The sequence below is a fragment of the Heterodontus francisci genome, chromosome 5, assembly GCF_036365525.1.
Source record: "Heterodontus francisci isolate sHetFra1 chromosome 5, sHetFra1.hap1, whole genome shotgun sequence".
Taxonomy (NCBI): Eukaryota; Metazoa; Chordata; class Chondrichthyes; order Heterodontiformes; family Heterodontidae; genus Heterodontus; species Heterodontus francisci.
Window position 1 is genome coordinate 125,555,479 of NC_090375.1, and position 22,324 is coordinate 125,577,802.

Genomic DNA, 22,324 nt, shown 5'->3' on the forward strand with positions numbered 1-22,324 from the left:
GATATAAAGGAAGATGTTTGTGGTTATTGAAGACCAGTCATCATAACCCGAGGATGTCATGTCAAGAATGCATCAGGCAAATGCCCTCAGGTCAGCCATCTTAAACATTGATGTTTCCTCCTTCATATAGTCAGGTATTACATTATTCTCTGACAATTCCACAGTGTTCATACTCGTTCACAGCTCTTTCTACATTGAAGCAATGCACTCCAGCATACAGCAGGACCTGAACAATATGCAGGCTTGGGCTGACAAACGACAAATAGCATTTGTGCCACATAAGTGCAGGTAATGACCATCTCCACCAACAAAATGACCTTCAATGGCATTTTGGCATTTTTCTAACAGAACTCCCACCAGCATAATTTAAATGAGCTGATTGCAGAATTCCTGATGAAGCCAGCATCCTCCGATATTGGTGGACGTGAGTTATCTCTTTGTCACACTTACAATGAGGGGGCCAGGCCCCAATAATTTCTAGCCTGCTTGTGTATTCTCCAGTTTTTTTTGGCAGGTTGTAAAAATCTATGAAAAATAACATGTTTAACCTTATGGCAATAACATTTTCTTTGAGAATTTAGGTTCTCTGTTCTTTTGGGTGTGCCACAATATTTTTCCTATATATAAGGATGAAGTGTGGGTTCTTACGTGTTCTTAACACTGAAGGCAAAAATAACTAGCGAAAAATGGTGGGAAAAATCCTCAAAAACTCAACAATTTCTTTCCTAAAGAGGAAAATAAGGCTCATAAAATTGTTTGGGGGATCATGAACGATAAATTTAAGTGATATAAACAGTATTCCAGATTACAATGAGAATATAGTTAACGTTGGGATCATGTAATAGGAGTAAAAGTTCCTGCAAGGTTTACGCACACTATTCTGATAGGAAAAAAACTCAGGTGACATAAGGGAATGGGTGGAGCTTGAGGAAAGGTAAGAACGGTTTCTGTTTCCCTCACGTAAATCAATATTACTCGGTTTCTACATGTCACAAAAAGCAGTGATCCTAATGTAAAATGTTGCGGCAGAGCCAACAAACCCCTTAAGCGCCGTGTAAGCGGTTGCGTGTGGCACATTCTGTACTCGGCAAGAGATCGTTGCTGTAATTCTCTTTACCTATACAAAGCAGAAGGAAAACTCCTTCACCCACCATCTCCCAGAAGTTAATAAGAAAATAAATAAATCAAGAAGGTAACGTCGAGGTTGATTGAGAGTGAGGAGAGAAGGGCCAGCTGGGCACAAGGTAAAAGTGGTGTGGAGCCGGGCAAGTGCTTTTGACGTTAGTTACTGTTTAACATCTCCACCCACTTGGAGTTTATTCAAAGATCGATGTCGTGACAGGTTGGCCGGGCCCCGGCGCCTGGGACTGAGCTGCACTCAGCAGCAGATGGGAAGGGCGCACGTTGCTGTTGGTTCCGAGCTGAGCTGAGAGTGGGGCGCTCTCCACTTCTCCCTCACTCTTTAAGCCGTCTGTCTCCCCGCACAGCTCAGAGCAATGACAGCAAACGGAGGAACAGTGGCTTAAACAGAAGAGGTAAGAATCAGCAGCTTTTCATTCTTCCTTCTCTCCCTGGAGCCGTGTGATGTGAATTATATAAACAGCGGCCAGTACACGTGATGGGAGCGCCCCTCTCGCCTGCAGCAACCTCTTGTACTTAGACCTCGACTTTGTTTTTTTATCTCCCTCTTTGCTTCTGCATCTTTGTAACGTTTGGGAGTTTCAGAAAGTGATGGGGAGGAGCTTTTATTTAAAAAAAAAGATTTTAAAAACTACTCTCTTTCCATGTCCCCCTTGGTAACCTGTTGCTCGCTTTTTGGAATCACTTTTACCTAACTGTGTATGTGAGCAGTTTTATTTGTGAGGTGCTGGGGGAATCCATCGTGTTGGTCGAATAGAAGAGTTTCGTTACACGGGTTGTTAGCAAACATGACCTGAGGCTGTCAGGTGAAATGAAATGCCATTAATACCAGGCAGTGAACTGCGATTTCGTTACTTGGGTACAGTCATTTGAGGTTTGCTTTCGCAAATGTATTCAAGAATTGTTTTGTGCATTGTTTTTTTTTTAAATTAGGCGTTTTTCAGATCTAATGTAACTTTGTAAAACAAATCAAACTTTATCCCTAGTTAAACATGCGGTGAGGTTTCTCAAACATGAAATTGAATCTGTACACCCTACAGGCAATTCTGAAGGTGATGCAAAAAAAAAAGTTTAAAGAGAAACTGAGTATCGTGCAGTCATTTATAGCAGGGCAAACCCATATTTACTCGCCCAGTTCAAACATTTATGTAAATAATAGAGCCAAGTTCCCGTTGTTTCAGTTTCTGGCTGTTAGCAGTTGTATGTACCAGGAGACCACGGTCATTGACTCCCACCTGTCTCTTGAAGTAACCCAAAGCATATATTGACTCAATGTGGTGTCAATATTTTAATTCTGATGAACTACTACAACCATTTAAGGCGTAGAATGCCTTATGTTAGTTGTGAGTAAAGGTGACAATTCAAACGAGAGTTCTGAAATACGTGACAATACAAACATTTAATTGCGGGTATTTTCAAATGAAATATGTTATCCCAGATGAAAACGAATATTTGAAAGAGAACTTCCGCACTTTAAGCCAGTACCTTTTTCTACTTGATTTATTGTTCAGAACTGGATTGTATGCAGTTACATGGAGAACAGCACGACAGATAAAATGTAATACATTTGAGGAATTATCTGAATCTGGTGTAAACATACTGCACTTATGTACTGTCGTAATGTTTTTTTAGGTAAAAGCGAAGGACCTATTCAATATATATGTTACCTATTTTTTGTACATATGCAAAAGAAAATTTCAAAAAAATTAACAATAACAGATAAAATTGTAATAACTGGTTGCTGAGTTATTGCAGAAGTTGTAATAAAGGTGTTCTGCAAGTACTTGCAGTAGATCCTGGCCAATCAGAGGCGACTGATGTTTGTCATTATATAAACTTTATAGAAATTATTTTTATTTGAGAAACAAAATTCTGATGAATGTTAAATAATACAAAAAAGTCAAATCAGTACATTCTTCATTCCAAATTTTTCATACTCCATAAGAATAAAGAACACCTTCTAGGGTCTGAAACCCTCATGCCAATCATCTACATAAAGAAGATGACATGGCACTACAGACAGGTGGGTCCATACATGGTTCCCTACCCTTGCATTGTAGAAAGCTCTGGGCTACGTGCCATTGTGCTAGATCATTTACCACCACTCACCCCACTCTATCATAGCTAAATGCTTCTTGTATTTGACCTCTGTTAAATGTTTGGACAAGTTAGCAGGCTCTCAGTGAGAGTATGTTAGATTAGTCAGATGTGGTGGATATTCTGTCATTGGCACATCCTGGATTTTGTGTTTCTACAGATTTCCTAGAGACTGTGTTAGCACTGGATAACGAAGCGCTAGAAAATATTCGAAGCTGCCTTTTTCAAAACACTCATACAATAGCTGTACTCTGTTTGGTAATGTGAAGTGACTATATGCTACCTAGACAGCCAAATAGAAAGCATGTAAATTGGGCAAAAACAAGCTGGACCATTAGCATAGAAAGTATCAAGGCACAAATTTGGAATTTTACAGTCAGCAGAAACAGTGTGGCTGTGGTTATATGGTACAATTTTTGACATTGACTCAGAAATGTATCACCTATATCAAAAAGAAACTAAATATCTCCATATTTGGGTCAGCATGTTAGCACCAAAGGCTTTAAATATTGTGAGAAGTGCTTGCTGATGTTATAGTCATTGCATGAAATGCTTCTTGCATGAATGTGATACCGCAACTTGCCAAATTTGCTTCAGATTACTGAATGTAACCATACGGAATGACTTGTAACCACGATTCCCATGTTATTCATAACAGGGTAAATAGTAGATAAGCACAGTAAGTCTGGGAAACTAGGCAAGAGCACCACTGAATATAATGGTGCCAAGGAAAAGCCAACATCACATGTTGTAAGCTACTTCAGTAAACAGTGGGGATTCACCAGTGTTGCATCAAGCTGAGAGTCCTTTTACAGCCCTTAGTAACAGGAATTCATTAGCACTGGTGAATATTGAAAGAATTTTGGTGCTAATTTGCACTGAGATATTGTTAGCGATGACTGGTACTAAATACTATATAAATCAAGAACAGATTACACTTGATCCATCCAAGATGGCAACTATCAATTTACCAGCATGGCACTCCTGTCAAATAGGAACCCTTAAATTAGAGGTCCTGATTCAAATCTAGCTAAAACAACAATAGTGTTAGGTGCAATATTTTATAGACTATTCTCCTTCTGGGGTAGTTTCTAAGGGACTTCTTAAAGCTTCTCAAATCACAATACAAGGCAGCAATTCCAAAGGTTTGTTTTCCCAGGTCTGCTCTGTGGGGTTGATATCAACTGGTTACTTGCACAGGCATGCTGCCCATCTGCAACATTTATTTATTAAATAGGTGTTAACAAGGCATTTAAATCATCATATGATTAGGCAGAGGCTTTACGAAAGGGAAGTCATTTCTGACAAATTAGAGGTTTTGAATGATGTACCTAATAGGATAGATAAAAGGGGAATGATGGATGTAGGATATCTGGATTTCCAAAAGGCATTCGATAAAGTGCCACATTAAAGGATACTACACAAGATTAGAACTCAAGGGTTTGGGGTATATAAGAGTGTGGATAGAGGATTGGTTGATGGATACAAAGCAGAGAATATGAATAAATGGGGTATTTTCAAGTTGGCTGGCTGTAAATAGTGGAGTATTGCAAGGATCAGTGCTGGGACCTCAGCTATTTATAATCTATATTAATGACTTAGATGAAGGTACTGAGAATAATATATGCAAGTTTGCTGATGTTACAAAGCTAGGTTGGGTGGTAAGCTGTGAGGAGGATACAAAGAGGCCTGTAGACAGGTTAAGTGAGTGGACAAGGTGGTAACAGATTGATATAATGTGGGGAAATGTGAGGTTATTCACTTTAGTATGAAGAATAGAAGAGCAGAATATTTTTTAAATGGTGAGAAACTTTAACTGTTGATGTTCAGAGAGATTTAGGTGTCTTTGTACAAGAAACACAGAAAATTAGCATGCAAGTACAACAGAAGGCAAATGGCATGTTGATCTTTATTGCAAGGGTGCTGGAGTATAAGAGTAAGGAAGATTTTTTACAATTGTACAGTGCTTGGTAAGACTACACCTGGAGTACTGTGCACAGTTTTGGTCTCCATATCTAAGGAAGGATCTACGTGACTTGGAGGCAGTGCAGTGAAGGTTCACTAGATTGATTCCTGAGATGAGAGGGTTGCCCTATGATGAGAGTCTGAGTAAATTGGGCCAATACTCTTTGGAGTTTAGAAGAATGAGAGGTGATCTCTTTGAAACATATAAGTTTCTGAGGGGGCTTGACAGGGTGGACACTGAGAGATTGTTCCCCCGGATGGAAAATCTAGAATTAGGGGGCACACCCTCAGGATAAAGGGTCGATCATTTAAGACTGAGATGAGGAGTTTCTTCACTCAGAGCTGTGAATCTTTAGAATTCTTTACCCCAGAGGGCTGTGGATGTTTTGTCGTTGAGTATATTCAAGGCTGAGAGAGATAGATTTTTGGACTCTACAGGAATCAAAGGAAATGGGGTTGGGATGGGAAAGTGGAATTGAGTTCAAGGATCAACCATGATCTTATTGAATGGTGGAGCAGGCTCATATGGTCTACTCCTGCTCCTATTTTTTATGTTTTTATTTTCTTTGGGTGCCATTCTCCTCCAAGATATCCGCAGACTGTCTTTTGGGAGGAAGATTCAGGATAACAAGGAGAATCTGACACGGATTCCAGGGCCATATGGCAGGGGATTACAGAGCATACTACATGATTAATTTGACTCTTTGAATAGGACTGGTACAGACTTGACAGAATCAATAAGATCCATGATCATGGTTATGATAGCTTCACAGCTGGTAAAGATTCAAGGGCCTGCTTTAGAATCCCTCCAGCTATGGAATGGTGAATAAGAAGTAGATCTTCTGAGAGGAAAGATGGTCATGAATTGCCTAACAGTTCATACAGTGCATTGTTATACCAAATCTCCAAACATGCAGAATAGATTAATGCAAGAGTTCCCCCAAAAGTTCAACATACTGCCCTCAGGGGTCACTGACTCCAAAGTGGAATACTTTCTTCAAATCTTGCATAGATGGCCCTAAAATAGATAGGATCCAGTGAAAATGTAGTAGAATCCTTGTATAGTTCACCAGTTACAGACTTGATGGTTGTACATCATCTCCTGTCCCAGCATGGAAAATCCACCATGCTCGGCCCATACATTTACCAAAAGTTATAATCAGGATTTGCTTACCCTAACCCTAACCCAAGGGTTGTACTGCTCTAAACAGTTGCAAAAACAGATCTGTTTTCCTCTTTGAAAAAAATCTTTTGAAGACCATTAACTATTCTGATATGGTTGGGATTTAAAAGTAAATCCTAAGAAGACCCAGTTTCTTTGTGAGTTTGTTACCTTTATAGGAGCATTGATTTCCCACTACCAGAATGGCCGACAGCCATTCTGCCACAGGAATCAATAGACCAGGTCTTAGAATGGATTTCAATATCGCTTTGAAGACTGGCATAGCTGCATTTAAAAGTTTGACCAAAGAAGCTGTAGCCAGAATGATTATAAATACCCTGAATGAGGAAAATATTTTTAGAGTCGAGGTAGAGGAAATGCTGGAACTTTCAAAAACAAATATGTTATGAATGCTATTATAGGGATGACTGTGAAAAGCATGATCACTTTTAAGAGCCCACCTTCATTCAGCTGATGACCCTAGCTCAGCTGTAACTTTTGAATAGCATGCCTCAAGTTCCTGGGTATCATTCCTATTATATTTCCTTGCCATAGAATCAGCCTATATTATTGTATATTATATTTCAGAATCAATCAGTACATCATAACATTCTATTCAAATTGTCCTTGTAGGTGATACTGAGGACGTATTACGTGACCGCCTACCCTGTAATTAAATGCAATGTAGAGTACTATAAAATCTTGGATCCTGTTAACCTTTTAAAAATCCAGACCTGGCTTTGTTTAAAAATTGGAACTTTCACTTTCCTCCCAACCCTCTTCCTCCTCCACCGAGGCCTGTACCACTGGCACTATGGCACTTTTCAAACCCTACCCCTCTTCTCCCACTGCCCATAAGGTACTTTCCCTTCCTCCTAAGCTATTTTTCCAAGCCATCCAATGAGATACCTCGTTGATCCTCCCCCTTCCCAATTTACTACACCGCTTTTCCTATTCCTCCCCTGAGTATTTTTCCCTAACTTCTCTCCCCTTCACACAGACGCTCCCCTTTTCTGCTTCTAGCCCTCCCCTTCTCTCTCTCCTTCCTTCCTTCCCTACGGTCCTCCCTCTCCTCCTCTCCCCTCTCCCTTTACTATTTTCCTCTTCCTCCTTCTCCATCTACTTACGCTTCTTCCTCCTCCTGCTTTCTCCTCCATCTCCCTTTCTTCTTATTTACCTCTGCACTGAGCGTCAGTGCGGAACAGACTTCTGCCTACCTGCTGATCTGACCTTGCTACAACCCCAACCCAATTCCTGGGTTGCAACTTGTTAAAAATGTAGGATAGGCTTCCGGTAGTGTCACAACCACAGAGATGGAGCTCACCACTGCAAGAGAACAAAGTGAAGTGCTGCTGCTTCAGTTCATTTTCTACAACACCAGAATAAAGACGAGGCAGAGTAAAATGCATTGGAAGTGTCTGATGGGATCTACCCCAGAATACTGAGGGAGGCAAGGGAAGAAATTGCTGGGGCCTTGACAGAAATCTTTGCATCCTCATTGGCTACAGGTGAGGTCCCAGAGGACTGGAGAATAGCCAATGTTGTTCCTTTATTTAAGAAGGGTAGCAAGGATAATCCAGGAAATTATAGGCCGGTGAGCCTTACGTCAGTGGGAGGGAAATTATTGGAGAGGATTCTTCGGGACAGGATTTACTCCCATTTGGAAACAAACAAACAAACTTATTAGTGAGAGGCAGCATGGTTTTGTGAAGGGGAGGCCGTGTCTCACTAATTTGATTGAGTTTTTTGAGGAAGTGACAAAGATGATTGATGAAGGGAGGGCAGTGGATGTTATCTATATGGACTTCAGTAAAGCCTTTGACAAGGTCCCTCATGACAGACTGGTACAAAAGGTGAAGTCACACGGGATCAGAGGTGAGCTGATAAGGTGGATACAGAACTGGCTCAGTCATAGAAGACAAAGGGTAGCAGTGGAAGGGTGCTTTTCTGAATGGTGGGATGTGACGAGTGGTGTTCCGCAGGGATCAGTGCTGAGACTTTTGCTGTTTGTAGTATATATAAATGATTTGGAGGAAAATGTAGCTGGTCCGATTAGTAAGTTTGCGGACGACACAAAGGTTGGTGGAGTTACGGATAGTGATGAGGATTGTCAGAGGATACAGGAGGATATAGATCGGTTGGAGACTTGGGTGGAAAAATGGCAGATGGAGTTTAATCCGGACAAATGTGAGGTAATGCATTTTGGAAGGTCTAATGCAGGTGGGAAGTATACAGTAAATGGCAGAACCCTTAGGAGTATTGACAGGCAGAGAGATCTGGGCGTACAGGTCCATAGGTCACTGAAAGTGGCAACGCAGGTGGATAAGGTAGTTAAGAAGGCATACGGCATGCTTGCCTTCAACGGTCGGGGCATAGAGTATAAAAATTGGCAAGTCATGCTGCAGCTGTACAGAACCTTAGTTAGGCCACACTTAGAATATTGCTTGCAATTCTGGTCGCCACACTACCAGAAGGACGTGGAGGCTTTGGAGAGGGTACAGAAGAGGTTTACCAGGATGTTGCCTGGTCTGGAAGGCATTACCTATGAGGAGAGGTTGGATAAACTCGGATTGTTTTCATTGGAACGACGGAGGTGGAGGGGCGACATGATAGAGGTTTACAAAGTTATGAGCAGCATGGACAGAGTGGATAGTCAGAAGCTTTTTCCCAGGGTGGAAGAGTCAGTTACTGGGGGACATAGGTTTAAGGTGAGAGGAGCAAAGTTTAGAGGGGATGTGCGAGGCAAGTTCTTTACACAGAGGGTGGTGAGTGCCTGGAACTTGCTGCTGGGGGAGGTGGTGGAAGCAGGTACGATAGCGACGTTTAAGAGGCATCTTGACAAATACATGAATAGGATGGGAATGGAGGGATACGGTCCCCGGAAGTGCAGAAGGTTTTAGTTTAGACAGGCATCATGATCGGCGCAGGCTTGGAGGGCCGAATGGCCTGTTCCCGTGCTGTACTGTTCTTTGTTCTTTGTCCTGAGGATTTTTTGAAATACAGGAAATGCTTAAAATAAACCACACTGGGGCCAGGTATGGGGGCAGGTGAGAGAGAGTGTCAGCCACTGGGCTCTCTCCTCCAGTAGAGACATTCGTAAGCTTCATGTTGCTGCCCTATCAGTAGCTAGGACTGGTAGTACTTCAGCTAGGAGGAAGGGAAATTGGCAGGTTGCCCTGTCTCCAACCCCTGCCAGTCATTTAATTGTGGCAGGGTAGTAAAGAGTTAGGCAGCTAATTTCTTCCTGAGTGGGAGGGAAATGAGGAAAATTGTCAGTGAGGTTTCAGGTGTTGGTATCTAGCGACAGGCCTCCGTGCCCCATTTGCTGTTTGTCTCCTGAATATTCAGGCCTCTGTCTTGAGTAGGGCTTTATTCAACTGCAATACCACAAAATAAGCAGGAAAGTGAATATTTGGAGTGCATCTGAATATACGAAGACAAAAATTAGGAGCAGGAGTAGGCCACTCGGCCCCTCGAGCCTGCTGTGCAATTCAACAAGATCCTGGCTGATCTGGTTTTAACCTCAACTCCACATTCCCGCCTGCCCCCGATAAACTTACATCCCCTTGCTTATCAAGAATCTATCTACCTCTGCCTTAAAAATATTCAAGGACTCTGCTTTCGTCGCCTTTTGAGAAAGAAAGTTCCAAAGACTCACTACCCTCTGAGAGAATAATTTCTCCTCATCTCTGTTTTAAATGGGCGACCCCTTATTTTTTAAACAGTGACCCCAGTTCCATATTCTCCCACAAGAAGAAAAATTCAAGATAACCCAGCAGAGTCAACATGGTTTTATGAAAGGCAAATCATGTTTAACCAGTTTATTGGAGTTCTTTGAAGAAGTAACACATGCTGTAGATAAAGGGGAACCAGTTGATGTATTGTACTTAGATTTCCAGGAGGCATTTGATAAAGTGCCACATCAAATGTTATTGCGGAAAATAAATGCTCATGGTGTCGGGGGTAAAATAGTGGCATGGATAGAAGATAGGCTAGTTAACAGGAAACAGAGAGTAGACATAAATGGGTCATTTTCTGGTTGGCAAGATGTAATGAGTGGTGTCCCACAGAGATCAGTGCTGGGGCCTCAACTTTTTACAATTTATATAAATGACTTGGATGATGGGACCGAAGGAATGGTTGCTAAATTTGCTTATGACTCAAAGATCGGTAGGATAATAGGTTGTGAAGAGGACATCAGGAGGCTACAAAGGGATATGGATAGGTTAAGTGAATGGGCAAAGATCTGGCAAATGGAGTTAATGTGGGAAAATGTGAAATTGCCCATTTTGCTGGAACAATAAAAAAGAAGCATAAATCAAAATGGTGAGAGATTGCAGAGCTCTGAGATGCAGAGGGATCTGGGTGTCCTAGTGCATGAATTGCAAAAGGTTAGTATGCAGGTACAGCACATGATTAGGAAAGTTAATAGAATATTATCGTTTATTGCAAGGGGGATTGAATACAAAAGTGGGGAGATTATCCTTCAGTTATACAGGGCATTGGTGAGACCACATCTGGAGTACTCTGTACAATACTGGTCTCCTTATTTAAGGAAGGATGTAAATGTGTTGGAGACAGTTCAAAGAAGGTTTACTAGACCTGAAATGGACGAGGAAAGATTGGACAAACTAGACTTGTATCTGCTGGAATTTAGAAGAGAAAGAGGCGACTTGATTGAAACATATAAGGTCCTGAGGGGTCTTGACAGGGTGGATGTGGAAAGGATGTTTCCCTTTGTGGGAGAATCTAGAACTAGGGGTCACTGTTTGAAAATAAGGGGTCGCCCATTTACGACAGAGATGAGGAGAAACTTTTCCTCTGAGGGTTGTGAATCTTTGGTATTCTCTTCCTCAAAAGGCAGTGTAAGCAGAGTCTTTGAATATTTCTACGGCAGAGGTAGGTAGATTCTTGATAAGCAAGGGGGTGGAAGGTTATCAGGGGCAAGTGGAAATGTGGAGTAATCAGTTCAGCCATGAAATTATTGAATGGCAGATCAGGTTCAAGGGGCCGAGTGGCCTACTCCTGCTACTAATTTGTATGTTCGTATGTATGTTCGTACATATGTTCGTAGGTAAGGCTCTAATGGTCTCTATGGCCAATGCCATTGGCTCATCAACAGAGGAAGCTGCATTTATCAGTGTTGGCAGGTCCTCAACAGCACCATCCTCTGAGCTTTGCTGAAGGGTCAGTAAATGCACCGAGCACACATTCCTTCCATATTCAGGAGTAGTATGTGCCCTCCGGCTGCTCAGCTGGAGTATCTGCTGGATGTTGAATACCCAGAGCCCTGTCCTGAGGGTCTGGTGTTGCACTCATCTTGCTGGAGTGAATAAGGTTATTGAACCTCTTTCTGCACGGGACCCAGTTCCTCCAGACGACACTCTGTCTGTTCACTGTCTCCGCCACCTCGATCCAGGCCTGCTTGGTCTGGGAACATAGCCTTCTCTGCTACCCTCCAGAAAGATGACCACCTTCTTCTCTGTGACTGCCTCCAAGAGGACCTCCAAGTCAGCATCCGCAAAGCGAGGGGCAGCCCTGCCCAGGGTTCCAGCCTTCTGCCTTTCCTGTTCCATGTTTATTTCAGCAAGTCAATCTCTAAAGCGGCAGCTGGAGTAATGGCTGCCATGGTGGGTTTAAAACGGAACACTCTCTTTCAGTCCCAGCTCCGTTCCCACCCCTATGGCTACTAATTGACTGTCCACCCTGCCCACCAGCTAATTAAAGGCTGCCCCCGTGAAAATCGCGCTGTGACCGCTTCTTCCCAGGAATAGAATCGGGACCCAGAAACAGTCCCCACATCCGTTTCCCGATCCCAGAAGGAAAATCAGGCCCACAGTGTTGGGCTGGTTCTGATATTGACTTATTATACAGCATCACTGAAATTAGCACACCATGACAACACAAGACACCTAATATGATGCTGATGATTTCGCTGATTGCCATTGCCTGAAAAATGTGCTTTCATGATATGAGTGTTGGGCATTGGCTTCACCATCATGACACTCATTGCTTCAAAGAAGGAATTAGCCTTTATATAGCACTATATCATGTCCTTAGAGTGTCCCAATGAACTTTGCAATTCGATGTTTGTAATCACTGTTTTGTGGCTAAATGTGGCAACCAATTTGTGCACAGCGAAGATATGAATGACCAGCAAACCGCTCCTTGTGGTGTTGGCTGGGGGAGAAGTGGTGACCAAGACCACCTTCACCATTGGATCTGCCAAATCCATCTAACCAGGCAGACGGTGCCTCAGTTTAATGTCTTATCTGGAAAATGGTACCTCAGTACCTCATTCAGTATCAACCTAGATAGATTATTTGTTCAAGTCAGTCGTGGTGCTTAAACCACAACTTTCTAACTAGCAGTGAAAATGCAACCAACTGTGCCAAACTGACAAGTGACTTAAAATAATTCAGGCAGCCTTTAAATTTTAAATGGAAATGAGCTGATTATTCATTTATCTCTTTCCTTAAGTCACATTTTACCAGAAGTTAGAAGCATTTCACTTAGTGAATTTTAACTGCCTGAATCAGCACAAAGTATAACTTTTTCATACGCTAGCCTCTACAGTTAATTTACTAAAGCCACAAAGTATTAAACTGGTATCTGAACATTGAACTGATTAATATTAAAAATTTGGGGGCAATTTTTGAAGGCTCCTTCAGGTGCTAAAGATTCTTTGTGGTAACCAAGGTGGGGTTTTAAGTTGAAACACTGCTTTAGCCCACATTTAGTACAAGACGACATCTTAGTAAAAGCATTGAATCTTGCACTAGGCATGACAATCTGGAAGGTTGTTAAGGAGTTGATTGCCACTTAAATTGCCTGCTAATGCTCAATAAGTAGGTTGCACAGCATTTTTGTGGATAGCGTTTGACCTGACACCCACTTCTAACAGCGACCAGCTGATTGGGAGCTTACAAGTCATTGTGCAGAATTATGAGCACTACTTAAAGGTACATCACCTATTACTGTTCACTTTCTGCTGGAGGTTTGAAGACGACTTTTGAAACCCATGCGATACTTTCTGGGACACTTTGTCAAGACTTCACCAACATTGTATTCACATTTATTCTGGAAATTTTCTGAGAACTTCACTTTAAAAGAGTGAATGCTGTGCTACTCTATCTTACTGGACACTTTATATGAGTCACCAGGAGAAAGGGAATGTTTGGAGATGGACATCTTGCTAGGAGTCCCACTTGGTCTGAAGGAGGAATGGAGGAGGACATAAAGCCAGATAGAGAAGCATGAGCTGCTGGAAAGAGTGATAGGAGTGCAAGGTGAGCTACTTCACCTCCTCACTGTCAGTAAACATCCCTGTGCTCTGGACATCCTTGATCAGGATGTCCAATGCTGCATCCAAAAACCTGCGTATCTTCTCCCGTGGAGACATCCTGATAGCTACCACTGTGCATCAACTTGCAAACTCCACACCTTCAATGGAAGTTGATATGTGGAGCCCACATATACTACTCCAAGAAAATTGCATCTAATCAGCATTTGAGTACTAAACCTGCAGGTGTTTGTTTCAGCTTCTCCAGGCAAGTTCAAATTATGGTAATCAACAGTTAAAACTGAAATTGCATATTAAACCCAGATTTTCAATTTTCTTTTGGTGGGCTATGTCAAATATTCCTTGTTCCAGTCTTACTCAGGCCCCCTCCCCCCACTCTTTTTCCAGTACACTGATGACTGTATCGGTGTCATTTCCTGCTCCCGCCCCGAATTAGAAAACTTTATCAACTTTGCTTCTAATTTCCACCCTTCTCTCACCTTTACATGGTCTATCTCTAACACTTCCCTTCCTCGACTTCTCTGTCTCCATCTCTGGGGATATCCATTATAAGCCCACTGACGCCCACAGCTACCTTGGCTATACTTTGTCACACCCTGCCTCCTGTAAGGACTCCATTAGTTCTCCCAGTTTCTCTGTCTCCTACGCATCTGCTCTGATGATGCAACCTTCCACAACTGTCTTCTTTTTTCCTCACTGTGGTTGTCAGGGCCTTCAACCGTGTCTGGACCATTTCCCGCACTTCTGCCCTCACCCCTTCCCCTCCCTTCCAGAACTGTGACAGGGTTCCCCTTGTCCTCACTTTCCACTCCACCAGCCTCCATATCCAAAGGATCATCCTTCGCCATTTCCGCCACCTCCAGCGTGATGCCACCACTAAACGCATCTTCCCCTCCCCTCCCCTGTTAGCATTCTGAAGGGATCGTTCCCTCCGTGACACCCTGGTCCTCTCCTCCATTACCCCCGACACCTCGTCCCCTTCCCAGGACACCTTCCGGAGGAGGTGTAATACCTGCCCTTTTTCCTCAGTACCCAAGGCCCAAACACTCCTTTCAGGTGAAGCAGTGATTTACTTCTTTCAATTTAGTATACTGTATTCTCTGCTCGCAATGTGATCGCCTCTATATTGGAGAGACCAAACGCAGATTGGGTGACTGCTTTGCTGAACACCTCTGCTCAGCCCGAAAGCATAACCCTGAGCTTCCGGTTGCTTGCCATTTCAACACTTCCCCCCTGCTCTCATGCCAGCATTTCTGTCTTTGGCCTGCTCCAGTGTTCCAGTGAACATCAACACAAGCTCGAAGAGCAGCACCTGATCTTTCGATTAGGCACTCTTCAGCCTTGCAGACTGAACACTGAGTTCAATAACTTCAGAGCATGACTGGCCTTTTTTAATATTTTTATTTTTTAACCATGTGCCTGCTTTTCATGTAGTCAGAGCTGCTCATTATTCTGCTATTAACAGTCTCTCTGGACTAATGCTTTGTCTTTCACCACAAGCATTAACACACACTTTTCCTTTGCCCCAGGACAGTTTTGTTATTCAATCTCTCCTGCCTTATCAAACACCTTCCCCTTTGTTGTCTTCCCCACTCCCCTCCACTTCACTTGCTTAAAACCTAATTCTTTTCTAACCTTTGCCAGTTCTGATGAAAGGTCACAGACCTGAAACGTTAACTTTGCTTCTCTCTCCACAGATGCTGCCAGACCTACTGAGTATTTCCAGCACTTTTTGTTTTTCTTTCAAACAGGCATGTCTTATTAGCACAGCACCCTTTAGCTCCTGTTTTCACACTTTCACCAAAATAATCCCCTTACTGTTCCCTTACTTGAGTAAATATCAATCACTAATGTAAAATTTAGTATGAAATTAAGAGACATTAATAAGCAATGGATACAAGTTAGAGGAATAATGTTGAAGTGGGGAGGAAATGTACTAAGTGGGATCCCCAGGGCTCTTGTTAGACTCATTACTGTTTCTAATTTACATCATCAATGTGGATTCAGAAACTGAATATTTATCAATTTGCAATGAAAAAGAGGGAGAGTAGAATCGAAGGAGGAAACTCCAAAATCTAGGAATCTTAGTAGAACCAATGTGGAGCAACAATCAACAAAACCAATAGAATATTGAACTAAGTAATCAAAATAGTAGTCATGATCAAACTGTACAGTGCTAGGGTCAGACAACCCCTTGATTAATTTGCTGTAATCACTGGGAAACACAGCAGACATCCAAGTGTTGAAGGCAACATAGAGAAGAATCATGAGGCTGATCCTAGTGGCAGGGTCTCAGTTATGAAGAAAAAATTGGAAAGGTGTGTGTTTTTCAGCCTGGCAACAAGGCGGCTGAGATGTAATCTTACAGAAGTCTATAAGATAGTAAATGGTATGAAAAAGGTTAATCCAAAATATTACTTTAAATTAAACTGTGGGAATAAAACAAAGGGATACAGGTTTGAATTCACAAATGGCAAATTTATGATTGCTATCAGGAGGAATTTCTTCCTATAGAGAGTGAGCAACATGTTAACAGGCAGAGTAGTGGCGGCAAGAATCCTGGAAATGTTTTTAATTTAACTAGTTGCAGGAATGGGAGAAATGTAGGGTTGTTTTGGATAGATGAATGAAGTTTGGCTCAATGACCTCCTTCATCCATCAGTGTTTTTGATCTTGTGAATCAGTATTTGACTTTATATATGTATTAAGCAACTGATTTGCAGAGGACTGCAGCAGCAGTTGACTTCAAAAAGGGGTTTGTTAGCAGAGGCTAAGCACTGTTGAATAAGACCATTTTAAATATTTTAAATAATTTGTTTTATTTCCTTTCTTATTCAGTCATGAATTACAATGAACCTGAATGAAAGTTAAAAATAAGTGCATTATTTCAGTTGCCCATAGCATAATGTGAAGCAATGGAAGCTGCTGACTGCTTTGTCCTATTACAGTTTTGCATTTTTATGTTAGATACCCACTTGAATCCAGTAGCCCTGGTCATTGCCAAGAGTAAACCTCATATCACATATGATCTGGAGCGCACCGTTGTCTGCCCAAACAATAATGTGACCCAGGCATTGTAATAGAGAACACTGTCTCTATTCCAACTACTGACATAGCGGGCAGAATTTTATCCAGCCAGTAGGAGCGGGAGTGGAGGTGCAGGGGGTGCCGAAAAATTGTGTGAATGTGCTCGCCCAGAAACCTGACATCGTGACGTCAGTTCCAGATCTTGTCAGCAGCGGGAAAGCTCCAAAGCAGCGTTGCTGCCACAAAGTTACAGGGACTACACTTAGAATTCATGAACAGGTAGTTAGAATGCATCTGCATTGAGTTGAAACCAATTTTATGGGGCATTTTCAAATTTAGTCAAGGGCACACGGGAATCATGTCTCTTCAGATCCCTGGCCGTTGAAAGATGGAGGGGGGCAAGGCCTCAGTGCCACCGTGGGAAGGCAGCCATGGGAAGCAGTGGATAAAGGAAGAGGGGGGAGTAGAGGCTGTTATTGGCCAATGGTGCAGGGCTCTCTGCACAGGTGGGCACAGTCTTGGGTGCAAGGGTGTGCGGGCACAGTCTCGGGTGCTGGGATCCCTGCAAGGGTGGGTGCTGAGAAGCATTAGCAGGTCTTCAGAGGGGAGTAGCAATGGGAAGGTCTGAAGGCAAGATTGCCTCTGCAAGGACAACGCACTGAAGGGGCAGAGATCAGCTGGTGTGGGTCTCTTACACCCAGTCTTTGTGGACCCCCATGCCGCACAGCAGTGGCTCAGATGGAGGGAGGGCCAGGATCCGGCTGGCTCCACCCATGGAGCTTCAATAGGATAGCAGCAGCAGCCGGCCACGCCATGAAGGGCTTATCCATGCCAGAGTGTGTACCGGACTTGCCTAAAATACCTGCAAATGTTTGCAAGGCAGTGTCAGCAAAGATTGCAGCTCTCCAGGGAGGCTGTCACTGACTTATGCGCTACGCTGCAGAATGAGCTGCGACCTATGGGCTTTGGTGGACACCCAATGCCCGTGGCCCTGAAGATCAGCATGGCACTCCATTTCCATGCATCTGGCTCTTTTCAGGGATTCACGAGGGACATGTTTGCGGTCTCCCATGCCACAGCCCAATGCTGCATCAAAGAGGTGACCAATGACTTGTGCAAGAGGGTCCGTCACTATGTGTGGTACTGGACTGACTCTGACAGACAGGTGGAGAGGGCAATCAGCTTCAGAGCCATTGCTTAATTTTCCCCTCCGGTCCAAAGTGTCATCAACTGCACACATGTGGCCATCAAGGCTCCTATGGAGTAGCCAGCAGCCTTCATCAACAGGAATGGCTTCCATTCCATCAATGCACAACTGGACTGTGACTACTGGAAGCGCATACTGCAGGTGTGTGCCCGCTTCCTGGGAAGCAGCCATGATGCTTACTTACTTTGATTGTTCCAGGTGTTACAGCTGCTCAGGCCCCCTGCTTGATTTCAGGGATGGATTCTTAGGGACTAGGGCTACCCACTGAAGACACGGGTTCTGATGCCTGTGAGGAACCCTCACGCTGCAGCAGAGGAGAGGTAAAACCTCTGCCACGGCTCCACCCAAATGCCCATTGAGCAGGCCATTGGGCTGGTGAAGTTGAGATTCTGGAGCCTGGATTGATCCGGTGGAGCTCTGCAGTATGCCCCAGTGAGGGTCTTGCATGTCATGGTGGTCTGCTGTGATCTGCACAACCTAGCACTGCAGTTGGGGGGACCTTGTATGAAGAGGACACAATTGGTCACCCGACGAGGAGGATGTGGAGCAGGCTACTGAGCAGACATAGTCGGATATTGACTCCCTTGCACCAGAGACCAGGGCCAATGAGAGACACGCAAGGGAGGCATGGGACCATCTCAAACATACCTGCTTCCTGCCACCATGATGTCCTCTCAATGTGAACTCAGTATAGTCTCACCTCACTGTATTCTGCCTGTTGACTCCTTCTTATCGCATTCCACTGCCGAAGCTTCAACATACGCTATTGACACATCTGAGAAGCTGACCAAGTGCGGCCTGTGCCTACACTGGCAGCCCATTGAGGGAGCAAAGGTGAAGGTTGCATCTGACAAGGCAGAAGTGAAAGCATGAGCCATTTACAGCAATAATTTTGGTCTCCATTTATTCTCACAATTGGACCAACCAGTGAAAAAGCCACAATTAATACACCCGGAAACCACAAGTACGTCGCTTTTCTTTATACATTTTGGTGTGCTTCCTTTTTTTTCACTCGTTTATGGGATTTGCGCATCGCTGTCTAAGCCAGCATTTGTTGCCCATCCCTAATTGCCCCTGAAAAGGTGATGGTGAGTTGCCTTCTTGAACTGCTGCAGTCCTTGGGGTGTAGGTACACCCACAGTACTGTTAGGAAGGGAGTTCCAGGATCTTGACTCAGTGCCAGTGGAGGAATGGTGATATAGTTCTGAGTCAGGATGGTGTGTGACCTGGAGGGGAACTTGCAGGTGGTGGTGTTCCCATGCATCTGCTGCCTTTGTCCTTCTAGGTGGTAGAGGTTGCGGGTTCGGAAAGTGCTGTCTAAGGAGCCTTGGTGCGTTGCTGCAGTGCATCTTGTAGATGGGACACAGTGCTGCCACTGTGCATCGGTGGTGAAGGTGGTGGATGGGTGCCAATCAAGTGAGCTGCTTTGTCCTGGATGGTGTCGAGCTCCTTGAGTTTTGTTGGAGCTGCACCCATCCAGGCAAGTGGAGAGTATTCCATCACACTCCTGACTTGTGCCTTGTCGATGGTGGACAGGCTTTGGGGAGTCAGGAGGTGAATTATTCGCCGCAGAATTCCCAGTCTCTGAGCTGTTCTTGTAGCCACAGTATTTATACGGCTGGTCCAGTTCAGTTTCTGGTCAATGGTAACCCCCAGGATGTTGATAGTGGGGGATTCAGCGATGGTAATGCCGGTGAACATCTAGGGGAGATGGTTGGATTCTCTCTTGTTGGAGATGATAATTGCCTGGCACTTGTGTGGCGTGAATGTTTTTTATTTTATTTTTTATTTTTATTAGAGATACAGCACTGAAACAGGCCCTTTGGCCCACCGAGTCTGTGCCGACCAAGAACCACCCATTTATACTAACCCTACAGTAATCCCATATTCCCCACCACCTACCTACTCTAGGGGCAATTTACAATGGCCAATTTACCTATCACCTGCAAGTCTTTGGCGGTGGGAGGAAACCAGAGCACCCGACGAAAACGTACGCAGTCACAGGGAGAACTTGCAAACTGCGCACAGGCAGTACCCAGAATTGAACCTGGGTCGCTGGAGCTGTGAGGCTGTGGTGCTAACCACTGCGCCACTGTGCTACCCACTTTTAATTGCCACTTATCAGCCCAAGCCTGGATGTTGTCCAGATCTTGCTGCATCTGGATACAGGCTGCTTCAGTATTTGAGGAGTCGCGAATGGTGCTGAACATTGTGCAATCATCAGCAAACATCCCCACTTCTAACCTTATGATGGAGGGAAGGTCATTGATGAAGCAGCTGAAGATGGTTGGGCCTAGGACACTGAGGAATTCCTGCAGTGATGTCCTGGAGCTCAAATGATTGACCTCCAACAACCACAACCAGCTTCCTTGGAGTCAAACCTATCATAAATCAGCGGAGCGTTTTTCCCCTGATTCCCATTGACTCCAGTTTTGTTAAGGCTTCTTGATGCCATACTTGGTCAAATCCTGCCTTAATGTCAAGGGCAGTCACTTTCACCTCACATCTGGAGTTCAGCTTTTTTGTCCATGTTTGGACCAAGGCTGTAATGAGGTCAGGAGCTGAGTGGCCCTGGCGGAACCCAAGCTGAGTGCCAGTGAACAGGATATTGCTGAACAATCACCACTTGATAGCACTGTTGACAACACCTTCCATCACTTTTCTGATGATTGAGAGTAGGCTGATGGGGCAGTAATTGGCTGGGTTAGATTTGTCCTGCTTTTTGTGGACAGGACATACCTGGGCAATTTTCCACATTGCAGGGTAGATGCCAGTGTTTTAGCTGTACTGGAACAGCTTGGCTAGCAGCGTGGCTAGTTCTGGAGCACAGGTCTTCAGTACTATTGCCTGAATGTTGTCATGGCCCATAGCCTTTGCAGTATCCAATGCCATCAGCTGTTTCTTGTTATCACGTGGCGTGAATTAGATTGGCTGAACACTGGCATTTGTGATGCTGGGGACCTCAGGAGGAGGCCGAGATGGATCATCAACTCGGCACTTCTGGCTGACAATGAATGCAAATGCTTTAGCCTTGACTTTTGCACTGATGTGCTGGGCTCCCCCATCATTGAGGATGGGGATATTTGTGGAGCCACCTCCTCCTGTTAGTTGTTTAACTGTCCACCAGCATTCATAACTGAATGTGGCAGGACTGCAGAGCTTAGCTCTGATCTGTTGGTTATGGGATTGTTTAGCCCTGTCTGTCACATGCTGCTTCTGCTGTTTGGCATGCAAGTAGTCCTGTGTTGTAGCTTCACCAGGCTGACACCTCATTTTTAAGTATCCCTGTTGCTGCTCCTGACATGCCCTCCTGCACTCTTCATTGAACCAGGGTTGGTCCCCCGGCTTGACGGTAATGGTAGAGTTGGGGATATGCTGGGCCATGAAGTTTCAGATTGTGGTTGAATACAATTCTGCAGCTGCTGATGGCCCACAGTGTCTCATGGATGTTAATCTGTTAATTGTGTATCAATTGTTTGATTATATGCAGGTGGACAGTGTTAATTGGGTCTTACTTGAGCACTTATGAGCAGCCACTTACTGAGACTGGTGGAGAGTTTGAGTGAGGAGCAACATGTCTGTAATCCTTTTATTGTGTACAATAAATATGAAACTGAGTAAAGGTAGACTCCAGATTTATCCTTCCATAACAAGCTTTCTGGAGTTTAACAGTGAATGCCCAGTTTTGAGTTGCTAGATCTGCTCAAAATCTATCCCATTTAGCACAGTGGTAGTGCCAAACAACACGATGGTGGGTATCCTCAATGTGAAGACGGGACTTGGTCTCCACAAGGACTGTGCGGTGGTCATGGACAGATGCCTATGTGACAGGTAGATTGGTGAGGATGAGCTTAAGTAGGTTTTCCCTCTTGTCGGTTCCCTCACCACCTGCTGCAGACCCAGTCGAGCAGCTATGTCCTTCAGGGCTCGGCCAGCTTCTACTGAACCTCTCTTGATGATGAACATTGAAGTCCCTCACCCTGGGTACATTCTGTGCCCTTGCTACCCTCAGTGCTTCTTCCAATTGGTGTTCAACATGGAAAAGCACTGATTCATCAGCCGGGGGTGGGGTGGGGGGGGTGCGGTAAATGGTAATCAGCAGGATGTTTCCTTGCCCATGTTTGACCTGATTCCATGAGATTTAATGGGGTCCAGAGTGAAAGTTGAGGACTCCTAGGGCAACTCTCTCCTGACTGTATCCCACTGTGTCACCACCTCTGCTGGATCTGTCCTGCCGGTGGGACAGGACATACCCAGGGTTGGTGATGGTGGTGTCAGGGACATTGACTGCAAGGTATGATTCCGTGAGTATGTCTGTCAGGCTGTTGCTTGACTAGTCTGTGTGACAGGTCTACCAACTTTGGCACAAGCCCCCAGATGTGAATAAGGAGGACTTTGCAGGGTCGACATGGCTGGGTTTGTC

At 44.2% G+C, this 22,324-nt stretch overlaps 1 protein-coding gene across 4 annotated transcripts in view; it reads left to right on the plus strand.

The window, feature by feature from the left end:
• Positions 1–921: 921 nt before the first annotated feature.
• The window catches only part of LOC137370041 (hepatocyte nuclear factor 4-gamma-like), a 165,252-nt gene continuing 143,849 nt past the window's right edge, over positions 922–22,324 (plus strand). The window contains exon 1 of one of the 4 annotated variants that reach the window (XM_068032074.1): positions 922–934. The gene's annotated coding sequence lies outside the window, so the exon portion shown is untranslated. Of the gene's footprint in view, positions 935–1,007; positions 1,245–1,340; positions 1,536–22,324 lie in introns of those variants that run through there. The other 3 variants (XM_068032073.1, XM_068032075.1, XM_068032071.1) reach the window with 3 other exon arrangements.